Source organism: Taurulus bubalis, assembly GCF_910589615.1.
Source record: "Taurulus bubalis genome assembly, chromosome: 2".
Taxonomy (NCBI): domain Eukaryota; kingdom Metazoa; phylum Chordata; class Actinopteri; order Perciformes; family Cottidae; genus Taurulus; species Taurulus bubalis.
In genome coordinates, this window is record NC_136590.1 from 5,157,800 (window position 1) to 5,172,920 (window position 15,121).

The window sequence follows — 15,121 nt, forward strand, 5'->3', positions numbered from 1 at the left end:
AGACAACACTATAGATCCGATCCCTTCTCCAGCAGCAGGCCAATCAGCTCTGTTATTAATGGCTCTGTAGATCTCCCCAATATGAGCTCTGCCGGCGTGTTAACATTAATGGACGCCCCATTAGCCTGATGATCGGGTCACATGGGCTCCGGGCGGCTGCCGCGCGCGACGGGGCCGCCGCTGCTGCTGGTGCGGGCGCGGCTGTCGGCGGAGGGCGCTGGCCGCGGCACAATGGGCCCCCTCGGCCCCCCAACAGCCGACACCACTTTATTTCATGCTCGTTTTGTTTTTTGACACCTCCTTTTGTGGGGGCGTTTGTCACGGTTGCAGATTTGGATAGCATAAGTAAATGTCTCTTTTTAGTTTTATCGTACAACAACGTGCAAATTCAAGGAAAGTAGTCAATCCCAAAAACTATAAATAAGGTTTTTTAATTTAGATTTGAACGAGGCTGACGGGATCTTCCACAATAGAATAAAGCGGCAAATCCAGTTGCCTCTGACTCCATCTTATTACCTGGAAATCATAATTTGTCATTTCACAAATTTAATTAAATGTGAAAATCAGTAGTTGCCACGGGGTCACAGCCCTGATTTCCCGTCGTCGCTCAACCGTCAGCTGCTTAATGAAAAAAAAAAAAAAAAAAAACATTTTTAATTAAATGCACCGCCGCCATTGGGCCGCTGAGTCAAAACGCAGTGCTGCATCATGGGAGCTGTTTCCTTTAGAGAGTCGGTTAGGAGTCATTCAGGTGTTTTCAGCCCATAAACGCTGAAATGAGCACGTTGAAGAGCTTGTTTCTCCCGTGACCTTTGACCCAGACGTCCGATGACTAAACATCTTACTCCCATTAAAATATTAAAACAACGAAGAAAACCAAAAGGGGATACGACGCCATCAACGGGCGACCAAATTAAAACGAACCGTCACCTTGACATAACATTGGTCTTGTCGTTTCTAGACATTTTAAATACCTTTTGTAGAAACAAAGGGGATGGACATTAAAGGAGTACCTCAGCCACAAAGTGACCATTTGTATATGACATATTCACGACTATCACCCTGAATGCTAAAGGAAACATTGTTTTTCTCCAATAAAAACGGATTAAATCTGCATTTAACAAACTCTCCCACAACTCGTGCGATATGATCCGAGTCTCATTCATCCAGTCGAAGGCTCACGACTCCACAAACTCACGCATCCTCATGTAAAAATACTGTTTAAAACGCGTCCTCATGCGAGGACTCATGCGAGGACTCATGCGAGGACTCATGCGACGGTGGGAAGTGTTTTGTGAGGATGCATGTGTTTGTGGAACGGATTTATGGTAGTTTTGCTGTTATTAAACATTATTATTATTGTTCCCCATGGAGGCACCCAAGAGAAGTTTTCCTCAAGAATTCGATGAGAGTAATAGATAAAACACACACACACACACACACACACACACACACACACACACACACACACACACACACACACACACACTGTACTTACTCAAAACACACGGCGGGCGGTTGTGCCACAGACCGGACGACCCAGAAAGTCTCGCTGCTCCAGTTCCCTCAAACCATCCTTCATGGACGCTAATGGGACGTGAGCGCACATACCTGCACACATACGTGTGTGTGTGTGTGTGTGTGTGTGTGTGTGTGGCAGTACGAGATGTTTATCATTATGATCTTGACATGGCACAGAATGTTCTCACAGACTTCCCCTTATATGTACACCTCCTCCTCCTCCTCCTCCTCTTTCTCCTCATCCTCCTCCTCCTCCTCCTCCTCGCTCATCTCCTTGAAGCAGCAACACAGCTCAGAAATTGATTTGAATTATTTGTATTTATTTATTTTATATTATTTAAAGGAGAAGATGCTCATAATACAAATTGAGGTCTTCATCATACTGCGTTAAGACACTGAAAGTTAAAACGTCCCGTTCTCTTAGACGTGTAATCCTCTAAATACATAAAGTAAATATTATCTTTAGCCTGCATCCCTCTCAAAGTGCCACAGGAGCGCTGAAATAGAACGTGGATATTTGTGCAGTGCGTGAATGTTTTGTGCACACATGCAGGAAGTAGTGCGGACACATGTATCCCTCCGCCGCTGCTTCCTCCGGCAGAAACGCGCTTTCTTTTCGGAGATCATCTAAAAAAAAAAAAATCTCTGCTCAGCGTAAGCAGAACAAATCCTACTCGTATCATCATCATCACCATCATCATCATCATCATCGCCGTCGTAACGCCCCTCCCCCAACCAGGCGCTGTGTTCCACCGCTGGGCCCGATGGTGCGAGGCTCATTTACTATTTATGCCACTCGTGTTTCGGCTTTAGCTCGGAGAAAGAATCGTGTCCCTCTTCTGAACTTTTACTCCCAGAGAGGTGCACGTTAACCGTTTCATCGCGAAAAAACTTAAAAAAGGGGGCGCTTTTGATCTCAGGTTCTGGAGGAGTGAGTGGAGTCCCACTTGACCGGTGGGAGCTACTGGGTCTGCCACCGGTTAATGGGTTCGTCTCTTATCCACAACAACTCTCCTGTCTCGGCTCCTGTGTGTATTATAATGGAAGAATCCCACTCAGCTCTCTGCTCTGTATTCTGCATTGCTATCTATGGGTAAAAACAAACAAAAAAATGTCTTGTGAATCTGCTTTTGATTTAGAATGCGTCGTCTTTTTTCCTCCCTTCGCTTGTGTGACATGATGATTTTGATTTGCATTTAAATACAGAAGCATTAAAGGGACGGGGTCCATCATTTTTCCGCATGTCCGTATTTACATTGAAATGGTTTTTCCGCTCACTGCAACTCTTCCCCGTTAATAATCACCTTTTCCTTTTTACAATTGCAAACGTAAGCGACGGGGAGCTCGTTAACGCCGGGCCTCCAGTGGCTCTTCTCCTCTCTGCCGTCTGCAGCCCAGTGAGGAAACTCTGTCGAGGACTTCTGTTAAAAAACAAAAAGATCTCGTTCCTGAGCTTCATAATAAGTCGCCGCGCGATCGAGGTGCTGTGGGTTGAGTCGCCTTAATCTCCTCCGCTGGAGGCATCGTATCTTTTAATTGCCAGTTGATGTTAACGACTTTTGTTTTGGCACAACTCTGGAGTCACAGAACTGTGGAGGAGAATGTCTCCACCGCTTTTGAACATTTCCTCAGTTTCCACTTTAGTTAGTATCGATTTGTATCTTCTTAGTTTTTCATTGTTTAGTTTGTTAAACGTCAGAAAAATGGTCTAAAATGTCCAATGTTTGTGGTTTTTGCTTGATATATCTATGTTTCTGATTAGTGCGTCGTATACATTGTTTCAGTGCTAGTTAGTAGCCATTGACGACCAATTTGTGGCCTTTACAGCAAAAACGTGTCTATCTCCCCCTCCCCAAATTAATTACATGATATAATATAATATTTGCTGCACGAGTGACATTTAAATATCACTCCACTGTAACTCGACCCGCCGGCATCAAGAACAAAGATTGATTCAACGTGCCAAGAAGCAGATGAACCTGAAAGACCAACAAAAAGTAAAAGTACAGTATGCAAATGGCATGTGTGCATGTCACATCTTGAGTATGAGGCTGACGTACAACATATTTCCACTTCTGGCAAACGAGAGCTGATGTCGTGTTTTCGATCTAAACTCCACCCAAAGCGTTTCAAAAGAGAAGCGAAGAGTGTGAATTATGATTTGCACCTGTTCTTCCAGACAGTTGTGTTTCTGGAGAGCAGAGATGGACAGCATTCCTTCCCCCTATTGCGCATATGTGTGTGTGTGTGTGTGTGTGTATCGAACATGCGCAGATCGCGGTGTGAAGTCAACCAAGCAGTCGCTCTTCTTGTGTTTGTCTCCCGTCCTCGTTTCTCCCGTCTCCTCCTTTGATTCTCTGATTGAGAGGAGCCTCTGGGCGAGAGCATGCAGGGGTCAGCGGGCCAGACCGACGCAGACGGAGTTGTTTTTAATAATGGAAAAAGAATGTGTGTGTGTGTGTGTGTGTGTGTGTCGGGTGCACTTGATTCTTCAGCGGCCTTAAACAGCCCGCAGTGGAGCAGTGAACTTAAGCGCACTGAACCCCTCTGACAATCCCCGTGTGTGTGTGTGTGTGTGTGTGTGTGTGTGTGTGCATCCATACCGTATGTGGAGGCGTGTGTCTGATGCTCACTGCATGGCGCCGCCGGCACAGTTTTAATGCATATGAACGTATGGATGTGTGTGTGTGTGTGTGTGTGTGTGTGTATGTGTGTGTGTGTGTGTGTGTGTGTGTGTGTGTGTGTGTGTGTGTGTGTGTGTGGGTGTGAAGGAGCCGCTCCGCCATAACGGCTGCTCTGTATCTGGTGGAACAGGAACGTCCCGCTATAGTTCATCCTCATTCCTGTCCCCCCCCCCCCCCCCCCCCCCACACACACACACACACACACACACACACACCAGCACCACGAGGGCATTCATAGCTCAGACAGGAACTATCTAAGCGCACATAATGTTCCATTTGTCCCACCACGTTTCCTTTTTAATTTTTACATTAATCCACATCTACTTAATTATTTTCAAACCTATTTGACTTTAACTTACAAGTGAGTGTTTTTTTAATTTACTTTTTATACTGTATCTGCCTTTTATAGTTTGTCGATTCTACTGCAGGCCACACAGGATGCAGTCAGCCAAAATGAGTTGGAAAATATTGGCAAATCTGCCAAAATCCAATATGGTGCATCCCTAAAGTAAAGTCTGTTATTCAGCTGCATCTCGCTAACGTTTGCTAACGTTAGCCACAGGAAACCAAGAGCGAATCAAACGAGACACGAGCTCAGCTTTTAATTTGAAGGAGGACGATCGTGTTATTTCTCCTGTCACAAGTTCTGCAGACTCACTTTAATAATTCACGGCGAGCCGTAATTAAAAGCCAAGCTGAAGTTTTTGGTCTGGTGTAATGTATTCGGGACACGCTTCATTGCTTTGGCTTTGAACGTCGGTTTGATCATATTATATGTGATTTCTGCCTCTTTTATTTATTTTTATTTGTGATTAATAATTGATACAGCCTGAAATATGAAACAAGGGAAAGGAAGAAAAAGCTTCTGTTTTCTTTCTGTTTTCTGCGCGCACACAAACAAACAATCACCTTGGTCACATGACCTTATGTTCTGACAATGCAATAAATCAGCTGGTTGACTTGTTTCGCTTTCAGAGTGCATTCGGTGTTTTTCGGTCTTCTATACCTGCACAGAAAACAAGCCTAGTGTGTGTTTGTTTGCTTGAACTCTAAGCACAGTTATGAACACGCGTGTGCTTCTGTGTTTGGGCTCATTGTCGCTCTGCGCTCACATTAGACGGGAGTTTTAACGCACCAGCTGGGTTTAGTTTAAACCGTGCAAATCAAACACGCAACGTATATTTTTCCGTCTTACAACATATCTGGAGGGGAATCTGTGCTCTCCGAGAACCGACACATGTTCTCCAGCATGACATATATCTCCCGACAGCTTCTTTTTTAAAACATTTTTATTGAGGCTACCCGATTATTACTCAGATTCCTGCCCAACGAGGCAGAAACACAAAGCGGAGGTGACGGTGACGGGCTGCTGACAGCCCGGCCCCGCCCCCTTTGGCCCCGCCTCCTACCGGCTGAGGCCCATTTTTTTTGTTTTTGCCACATGTACTTTTCTCATTCGACAGAATCTCCATTATTTGACCAACAAGCCTAGTTTGACGGTCTTGATGCGTCAGAGAATCCTCGCCTCTGATTGGTTGTTGACCTTCGGGTAAAAGGAGGCAAAGAAACGTGTTTTTTTTTTTACCCCACAGATTATCGATCTCATTAACGACTGGCAGGCGATTCATATAGAAGTTTCCAACTGCTGTTTAGGAGACGGTGGAAATCCTGAGTGGTCGAGACGAGGTGTGCAGAATTCGTGGGGTTTGTATTCATTCGTTCGAGCGAGCGGTGCGTCATCTGCACTATGAGTGCACTTTAGCTCGCTTCGCCCTCGGAGATCTGGAAAATAATAAGTGCATTAATCAAAAGTGTCGTTTCAGTAGTGAAGCAGAAAGAGAAAAAAGAGAAGAAGAAGAAGAAAAAAGGTGTCATAGTTTAAGGGAACGGACTGGTGCGCTGACAGATGATAGATCACCGGCACACATGGAGTCGCTCCCGAGGCGTCTGCTAGACAGGTGCAGCCTGTTTGAACACACATCCTAAAGGAGTACACACTCCCTGCTCCCTTCACTGCTCCCTGCTCCCTGCTCCCTTCACTCCTCCGCTCGTCCTCCATCACTCTCAACTGTAGCGCTGACAAGAGACTCGCTAAGACTCAGAGACGTGTTTAGGTCGCATAGAAATCCATCCTGGCATTCAACATAATTCTATCTGCTTTCTCTGTCTGCTGCACACACACACACACACACACACACACACACACACACACACGCACGCACACGTGCACAACCTGGACATGTGGTGTATAGACTGCCACATGGACACAATTTTCCTCAAGCTCTTCGGGCGAACTCACACATATTACGCACACACACACACACACACACACGGGCACACACACACACACTGGTGGCAAACTTCGGATGAACTCATACACACTGCAGAAAAACACATCTCTGTCATGCGCATAGTGTACTGTGTCCGTTGCCTTCGGACTGAATCTGGATGTACTCTGTGTGTGTGTGTGTGTGTCTGTGTGTGTGTGTGTGTGTGTCTGTGTGTGTGTGTGTGTCCATGCAACGAAAACAAGGAGAAAGCATGGAAAAGATGATTGAGTAAGTTTTTCATTTTATTCCTCAGGGACGTTTTGACAGCTCTGGCTCTCGCCGCCTTTCACCGCTTCTTCTTCTTCTTCCTCCTCATCTTCATCTTCTTGTCTTCCCCTCGACCCGACCGCTTTGTTCTGTTTCTTATCACCGTGTTTGTGTTTGCGAGTCAAAAACCTGTCAACTGCTTGTTCCCTTGATGCACTCGGACATTGTTCAGACAACGGGGGATTTTTTTTTTGAACAATGAGGAGTGTGTTTTGGACACACTGCATGTGTACAGCACGTGTGTGTGTGTGTGTGTGTGTGTGTGTGTGTGTGTGTAAAAACTAGTCTGCCTTACCTTCCACATGTGGGCAGCTATGTGTGCTTTGTGTATGACGAAGCGCTCGCCGTTAATCACTTCCAGGACCACACAGGCACACGGGCCCCGCGGCCCACGGTTACCCAAAACCACGCCAGCACCTTCAGCCCGCTGGCTCCACCTTTCGGGGCCTCCTCCACCACCTTCTCCCCTTTCATGGATTCTGCCGTCCGTCAGGAAAAGATTTTACATTTTAGTGTGAGGTGGGGGTGGTTGTGTGGCTCCGGGGCTCCCAGGGGCCTCACCTAGGCCGTGTAGGCTTCATTACGCACTCCTGCGTGTGGGGGGGGGTCCATGCTGGTCCCTCTGAGAGGGAGCGCTGTGGTCTCTTTACAGTGTGTGTTTTATTGCTCGTTACTGAGGAGGCAGGGATGGAAAGGCTGGAGGGGCTGGAGGGGCTGGAGGAAGGTGACGTGGGGTCCTGGAGGGGTTCATCCCAGTGCTGCATCCCAGTGCTGCATCCCAGTACTGCATCCCAGTACTGCCGTGTACTCCCAGTACTGCTTCCCAGTACTGCCGTGTACTCCCAGTACTGCATCCCAGTACTGCCGTGTTCTCCCAGTACTCCCAGTACTGCCGTGTTCTCCCAGTACTCCCAGTACTGCCGTGTACTCCCAGTACTGCATCCCAGTACTGCCGTGTACTCCCAGTACTCCGAGTACTGCCGTGTACTCCCAGTGCTGCATCCCAGTACTGCCGTGTTCTCCCAGTACTCCCAGTACTGCCGTGTACTCCCAGTACTGCATCCCAGTACTGCCGTGTACTCCCAGTACTGCATCCCAGTACTGCATCCCAGTACTGCTTCCCAGTACTGCCGTGTACTCCCAGTACTCCGAGTACTGCCGTGTACTCCCAGTGCTGCATCCCAGTACTGCCGTGTACTCCCAGTACTCCCAGTACTGCCGTGTACTCCCAGTACTGCCGTGTACTCCCAGTACTCCCAGTATTGCCGTGTACTCCCAGTACTCCCAGTACTGCCGTGTACTCCCAGTACTCCCAGTACTGCCGTGTACTCCCAGTACTGCCGTGTACTCCCAGTACTCCCAGTACTGCCGTGTACTCCCAGTACTCCCAGTACTGCCGTGTACTCCCAGTACTGCCGTGTACTCCCAGTACTCCCAGTATTGCCGTGTACTCCCAGTACTCCCAGTACTGCCGTGTACTCCCAGTACTCCCAGTACTGCCGTGTACTCACGTGACTGGTCCGTGTGTGAAGAAACGATCGATTCTTAACGTTCACTTAATTTTTTCTTCCTTTCTTTGTGCTAAATGCGTCATGATGACAGAAAGGAAAATATATTTTTTTTATCACGGTCACGCAGGGGGAGGGTGGCCTGGGCGCTGTCGCCGGGTGTCATCTCATCCTGTGCGCGGCGGCGGCGGCGGCGGGAGGCCGGTAAGCGTGCGCCCCGAGTTCTGCTGCTCGTATACGGCGTCTCGTGCCGGCGCCTGGGACCGGATGAATCTCAGTAGACGCGTGGTGACGTTGCCCCATACGGAGTATAAAGTATAAAGGTCAACTTAAAGGTCAGGTGTAGATTCATACAGAACCAGTGCATGCGTACTGGACCCATTTGTATGTAGGATGCCGGCTATAGCTGGAGCTTAAGCCACACCCCTTTGTTTCATACCGAGACGCCTGAAACCAGGGGGATGCTGCAGCTTCATGTTTCCTCTACAACCCGTCCCAATTTGTCGAGGCTTTGCTACTTTGTTTCCTACATTTGCATATATTTATTGATGTTTTTTTTTTTTTTTTGTGCCAGTGTTTGCACGCCCGACGCAAGTCTGGTTTGTTGTATTTGAGCTGAGGCTGGTGCCTGGAGCCCAGTCCTGTTTTCAAACCCCAAGACACACACACACACACACGCACTACTGCCAGGCTTGTGTAGTGCAACAGAAGATGCACACACACACACATGCAAACAATTGCTGTTGTTTCACAACCAATTTGGGAGATGAAGATCTGCGAACCTGTTTTTAAATGTGCAACCAGCTCGCATGTGGAAGCGACGCTCATGTGTTCTTAATAGAGCGTCTCCTAAGTCGATGCACTCGACTCGGCTTTTGTTTATTAAGTGAAGTAAACAAAACGTAATCAGGACATGTTTTAGGAAAGTACGAAGCGTTTGACGAAGGCAACGAAATCAGCGGAGGATACTGAATATAAATATTAGAAAAACGACCAAGATGTGCTGCTGAGGTCAGCGCTTTCTGTTTTAGAGCAGATGCAGTTCCTGGGGTTATTTTGCAGGAAGTCCATTAATGAATCCCCTCAGGTTTCCCTTTATTACACAGTCTCATCATCTGGGTAGCCATTTCTACCTTTGCAGGTGTTTTCTGTGGGTTTCTCCAGAAGATAGTATGTTTATTTAATAGTTTTCAGTAAGTAAACAAACACGTAGCATCTTTGTTTGTTTCTCGTTGAGACGCAAATAAACTGGATGTTGATCTTTTTTGTGGGGGTTTCCCCCGTTGCTCCATCGCCAATGTGGGAAAAGGAGACCTCTCCCCGGGCTGTTGGCATGGCAACAGCACCTGCGCGTGTATGTGTGTGTCTCCGTGTGTGTGTGTGTGTGTGTGCACGCACCAGAAAGATGACAGAGAGGCCAAAGCGGAGTGATTGCCCAGATTGCTGGCACAGTTGGACAAAGTTACCCATGCAGTCACACACACACACACACACACACACACACACACACACACACACACACACACACACACACACACACACACACACACACACACACACACACACACACACACAACCTCTCCCCCAGCCTGCTGTGTTGGCATTACCAGCTCAATCTGCCTAATGTTGGATGCACGCAAGTTTACACACTAACACACATTAATGAAGCAATACAAACACACACATACACACACTGAAAATGGAATTCCCTACACTGCTAGACCATCTAATTATACCACCTGCACAGGCTGCCACACACACACACACACAAACATGTTTTAAATAAAGGTAAAGAAAACTGATCTTTAAAGGCGTTATTGTCATTGTCATGCTTTTCAGATACATATATGTATATGTATGTACATGCTTTAATGTAACTTTATTTTTCTCACACTGTCAATCTGAATATATCTGTTTTCGTCCTCTGTCTGAAACGCTCCGTTTTGGCGCCTGTCTCTTTAAGAGGCTTGGCCTTTACATCCACACACCCAATAGTGTGCTTAGGGAAGAAACACGTTTTCCCCCTTTAAATTGTGTAGATCTTAATCTTAAATCAACACATTCCTAATTAAATAATGCATGCATTGCCCCGAGGGATAGCTCTCTTTAATTTTGTTTTAATAGCCGCTATTGGAAGCTAACATAATGTAATGCCCACACGTTGACCCCGCCTTGTTAAAGCCCCTTGAATGCACCGTAACTCTTTGTGCCCCCAAGCAAACAGCAGCAATAAGCTCTCTTCATCCGCGTTGTCTAGTTACAATGAGACACTTCCATGAGCTGTAAGGAAATGAGCAAGTGTGAGGAAGTGGAAATCTCCGGGAAAAGCAATCGGGGGGGGGGGGGGGGGTCTCTCACACACACACACACACACACATTCATGCAGCATCCAACAGTTTCACACAGAGTTGAGTTTTCACTTAAGGTGGGATAAAGAGGACATGTGAGGCAGCTGGATGTGTGTCTGGGAGAATCGGGTGGAAAGAGTATATAATCATGGGACCACCTTAAGAAATGGGGGGGGGGGGGGGCTGCAAATGGAGGAAAAGAGAAGACGTGAAGAAGAAAAAAAACCCAGAAGTGAGCTGGATTTGTTTTCCAAACGCAGTCACATTCTTGGCAGCACCTTAGCTCGTCCTTGCCAGAGGAGGGTGGGAATAGGAGGGAGGGATGAGAGGGAGAGGGAGAGAGAGAGAAGATTGTTTTTTCTTTTTGCTCACTGCTGTGCTCAGTGCATTAAAAGTTAATATGTTAGCATTATCTATAGATGTACTTTAGTCTCTGTCCTGGGCTCACACATCCCCTTGAAGCCTTCTAATCTCTTCACAATGTACGTCGGTCTTTAAGTATACATTGCCTCATTTAGCCCCTGCTGACAAAGTGTACTTTTCTATATTTAGTCCATACAATTGCAACGGACCAATCACAGCGTGTCCTCGGGTGTTTCTCCCACCGCCTGCAGCCCCGTGCGTCTGTCTGCATAGAAGCCTTTTTCAAAGTGAACTCGGCACAGTTGACCGAAAGTTCACGGGCGGCGATCTTTGATGAATGCTTTCAGTGATTCATAAGGTTTTGAAATAAAAAAAAGAAAAGGAGAATTTGCCCAAGAGTCCAGGTTCTTTAATGTGAAAAAGTCCAGCTCTTTTAAAGTCATCGTAAAATGAAAATATTTGGGCTTTTTTGGACGGTTGGCTAAGCAACAGGACTTCTGAAGGTGTCACCTTGCTGAATTACCTGCCAGCCTTTTCCCCTGCCTTGCTCACGTGCCGCTGAGCAAGGCAGGCGGAGCCGCGGCGTCACTCGGTCCTCTGAGGTGTGAGCGTTCTCATCTCTTCAAACAAAAGCTTAGCACAAGCAGCTCCGGGCCGCTTGTTTGCGGCGTCTTTGCACGAGCGGCTGACTTTCCTCGCGCTTTTCTGTGTTTGCGTTCCGGTTTCGGCTCCTCCGCCGTCCCTGTTTGTCTCGGACGGCTTTTGTGTTGCAATCATGGATGGATTATGACACAACAAGCACCTGGGCCAGGTTATGTAAATGTCGACCAACGCTAAAAGACACACACACACACAGAGAGAGAGAGAGTAGTTTGCGGTCGTTTTGTCATCTCCGTCTTCCTTTGCAGTCGACTTGCATCTCTTGATAGATGTGTGGATGTCTCTGTGGTGATTTAGTGTCTATTTGTGGTTGTTTTGCATTATTTTGTAGTTCTTTTTAACGTCTATTTGTCGTTCTTTTGCATCTTTTTGTCATCGTTTTTCTACAAAACTGTCACCTAAGGGGCTCTTTTCCCTCCCAGGGGACTCGTTCAGTAATCCATCCACAGTTAGCTGTTAATCTGGGAGCCAAAGTAACGAATGTCAAAGGGGCTCTGCTTTCTCCCAAGGGGGTTTCGCCTTTATCATCATCAGTTCTGAAAGTGACATGGAGACAACCAGAGTTCACAAGTGCTGCAAACAGACAGGCAGGGACGTGTCAAAAAAATGTGCACAAAAAAAGCCCAAAATAAAACAACGTTGAAAGAAAAAGACAAACGAGACGACTGAAAGAGAATTGTTGAATAATCACGGATGTGGCTGCGCGAAGAACGAGCAAAAAGGCGACAGCTAAAAGGTTGCGTCAGCGTGCCGTGGGGGCCTGTCGACCCCCGGCGCGCCCCGCATGCCCTTGGCTGTACAGACGGTATCTATACACACACCCAAACATGCTGTTACCAGCAGAGTCAGGCTAGGACACCGTGTTCCCATTTGCAGCAGGGCGAGAGAGTGTACTATATAAAGACGTATAGATACACACACACATACACACACACAAAGCCTGCACCCACATGCCGGGCCAAAGAGCGTGTCAACATGTAAAGGGACGATTGTTTACTTGTTTGACATCTAAGTGAGGGACACATGAGACGGGCTGATCCCGGCGTGAAAGCCCGCCGGGTCAAAAGTAGGTCAAAGTGCAAACGGTGTGAAACCAGAGACTCCGTGTTTTGGAATCTTTTTATTCTTTCTTTCTTCCCTGAAGCAAGTGTCCTGCGAGCTGCTGAGTCAAGAGTTGCGTCTCCCGTCGTAAAAAAAAAATAGCGAGTTTGCGTCCTTGTCCCTGGAGGAACAAGCTAAACCAGCGCCCGTGTGTGTGTGTGTGTGTGTGTGTGTGTGTGTGTGTGTGTGTTTGTGCACATTTAGGTTGAACATAAACATTTTAGTGTATGCACATGTCTGTGTTTGTGCGCGCTCAAGGCCAAAAGGTCAGCTTCTAAAAGAAACGTCCGCAAAGGTCGCATTCAGTCCCTTTGCTGTGACCTATTAGCGCCTGTTAATGAGGCCCTGACAGCAATTAGCCTGCTGAGAGCCGGAGCCTGAAACGTGATCTCTTTGCCTTTGACTGCTTGTGACCCTAGGGTGCTAACCTCCGCCCCCTTCACCTCCCTTGCTTCCACGGCATGTGCCACATCAACAACTTGGACCCCGGCCCTGTTCCATTACTTAACCACTAATTGCTCGGGGCCACCCTTGGGAGTCGGCGGAGCGTCTGCTGTCATGGTGTGAATTTTAACACGGAGAGGTTCCTCCTCGAGAGCTTAACCGCCACCATCATCATCATCCTCCTCCTCTGAGGTTACATTATTAAATCTGCTGCTCTGTGATCCGTCTGCGTTGGCGGCGGCGGCGACAGACGGATCACGGCTGAGCACGATCCACATGAAAGTTCGTCGGAGCCGATCACAAGCGCCAGAGAGCGGCAGCTGCTGCGAGAGGCGTGCATGCAGTAAGTCGTCTTAACAGGTGTCTTGTGGACTCGGCTGCAAGTTCAAGTAATTGGTCAAAGAGCCCTGAATCCATATGCAAATTGGAAGACTTGTCATGCAGATGGGATGGTGGGTTCTCAGCTTATAGGACTTTTGGGGGGATTTGTGTCATTTGCGTCCGTCTTGATTACGGGGTTCTTACGGTCATGGAAAACCTGGAAAAGTCATGGAATTTTAAAATGGTTATTTTCAGGCCTGGAAAAGTCCTTGAAAAAAATAAAATCCCAAAGGTTTTGGAAAAGTCATGGAAATGTGTTATATTCATGTGTGTCATGTCGTTTATTTACGCCGAGTTTGAAATCAAATATAAGCAGGCATACATACAGGCATCTATATCAATGTGTATTCTTTTAATCAAACTATTGTCTCATTCATTTGTGTCATTAAGGTTTACTGTATGCTTTGTATTCTCATTATTAGTTTAAATACTACATTTACTCACTTTTTCATGTTTACACCCAGATTTCACAAAATGTTTGGTCATGGAAAAGTCATGGAAACCCATTAGTCAGAATGTGTATGAACCCTGTGATAAACTGGTTGAGAAACTGCACGCGACTTAAAAAATGTCCACTCTTGCGATGCGTTATCCCGGATACGGGAGCCGCCATCTTGACATTCCGACATCATTTGGAGCCGGAGTCTGTACAGTAGAGAAAAGCATAAACAAAGCAGACGCTCCTCATTCCCAGAGCCTCTCTTGCTAATCGCGTCAGTACTGCAGCTGGCAAGCTTTCAAAGAGCCTCTGCTCCTCCTGAACTTAATTGGACTGGAGACATAATTCCTTAATATTGTTTCGGTGCCCCCGTCTCTTTTAATAATACCGTAACTTGATATCTCTCCCATCACAACAGAGCAGAGCGACCTTGACCGTAACGATTTCCTCCAGGCGTAGAACCGGACCGGCCCTCCTCTCTCGCTCGAGGAACAGAGGGGACATCGATCTCTTTTGGCCTGGAACCGAGGAGAACGAGAGCGGGTCATGTTTAATGAATTCTCAGTGTCTCCGGGGCGTCGACATGCGTTCACTACTTTTTCTTTTGATACGTTTTCAAGGCTGTATTTCAGAGCGTGCAATTAAAGGTGAACATTTCTTTCCTTGAGGGGGAAAAATGCCAGTTTTTGTAGGCCCAATTAAAATTTGGAAGCTGTCCTGGAAGGGAAGAGAATGTGCATGTGGCTGAGAGATGTGGTGTGTGTGCGTGTGTGTGTGTGTGTGTGTGTGTGTGCGTGCGTGCGTGTGTGTGTGTTCACAGTTACCGTTTGATCGTTTAGCACCAGTTTGATTCGTGCTCAGTGATTGCAGCTTTTCAGATGTTGTGCACCAGACATGCTGAATATGTGCTCTACTATTTGTGTGTGTGTGTGTGTGTGTGTGTTCAAGTAGACCCGAGCTGATGCCAACGAATGTAGGTGTGGCCACGAATAGATGCGCGCTTCCTCCGGCGCGGCGATACATCTGGCTGGATGTAGTTGGGTTTAGAAATTTAAAAAATATATCTGATGATGAG